At 47.7% G+C, this 1,395-nt stretch overlaps 1 pseudogene; it reads left to right on the forward strand.

Annotated features, from left to right (window-relative positions):
- Window positions 1-856: 856 nt before the first annotated feature.
- On the forward strand, window positions 857-965 carry LOC138260625 (5S ribosomal RNA; annotated as a pseudogene).
- Window positions 966-1,395: the final 430 nt, after the last annotated feature.

Raw genomic sequence — 1,395 nt, forward strand, 5'->3', positions numbered from 1 at the left:
CCAGGTGCAGGTCATGGGTCCAGCAGTGCAGTCCTTCTCCTTCGTCTTGTTCCTTGTAGGTATTTGAGGTGTGGGTGCAGCTCTGCCATATTTATCATTTCTCCTCGGGTGGAAAGCAGAGGGGTCCTGGTTGTCTAATCACAGGCAGGCTACTTCCCCTTTGATGACCACTTCCTGGGAAGTGTGGCAAAAACCATCCCAGGGAGCAACATTCTTCAACAAGCATTTGCAATGCACCAGGTCTCGCATTTCTCCAAGTTAGGGCTATTAGCAGTTGTAAACTACCGACCGGACTTTTCTTGCCACATTAAACATATTGGCAAAAGTGCAATTATCTACGTAACAGGCAAAAGTGCAATTAACTATGTAACAGGGTCGATGTCATGCAAAGCACTCGACTGCTGCCAAGCTAGATCGCGCTGCCATAAAGATAAAAAGTAGTCCACAAACCGGACTGAAAACAGCGAGCCTCGCATGTTTTCAGTACTTGGTCGCTGCGCTTGAGGAGGGCTAACCACTGGAAAAGGCATGACGTATGCATGCCTTCCACTAATGAAAGCAGGGAGATTTTCAAAGGCAAGCCCACAAACCAATGAAAGACACTGACATGACATGGGCGGGGCTCCGAGCCCTTTTCTAACTACTAATGCGTCTCGCAAGCGAAACGCATGTGCAAGCTTATGTGACGCAGGCTCGACCCGAAAAATGGTGTTCCATGTGGGTTGGGGCATTGGGCCTCCGGCAGTGAGCGCATGTATGACTTCCCCAGGGGAGCCTGTGCAGGTGCGATTAAGAGCAGCAGGCTCCGGGAGGTGGGCTTGGTGAGCAGAAGAGAGCTGAAATTGCAGCTTTTCCTGCCTATGGTCATACCACCCTGAATGCGCCCAATCTCAGAAACTAAGCAGGGTTGGGCCTGGTTAGTACTTGGATGGGAGACTGCCTGAGAATACCAGGTGCTGTAGGCATTTTGTCTCTCGCAGACACTATGTGCTGCACGTCTTAGCTCAATTACACAGCTTCCTCGCTAATTTCATTTTCCACTTTTTATTTCCTGCACTCTTTTTTTTCCTGTCTTAAAAAAAGAAATAAAAATGAAAAGCAATAACACTAAAATACACACGTTCCAAAGGAAAACTTGCAATTATTCTGCACTTTACACTCAGCCCAAGCTGAAGAAAACATTTGCTCCACGACGGGCAAAGGGATCTCTAGCTAAGGCTTTGCTTTCTTGCTGTAAGGATATGCGTGAAGTCTTAAGACCAGACCCTACTTCTTGTGATGTCATTTCCTGTCAGATCATGGGTTGTGATGCCACTACCTATGATTCCAGGTGTGATTTCTCACGCTGTGGCGTCATGTGCTGTGATGTCACTTGCATAGTGTCTAACTTGGTCA

The sequence above is a fragment of the Pleurodeles waltl genome, chromosome 9 (assembly GCF_031143425.1).
Source record: "Pleurodeles waltl isolate 20211129_DDA chromosome 9, aPleWal1.hap1.20221129, whole genome shotgun sequence".
NCBI lineage: Eukaryota > Metazoa > Chordata > Amphibia > Caudata > Salamandridae > Pleurodeles > Pleurodeles waltl.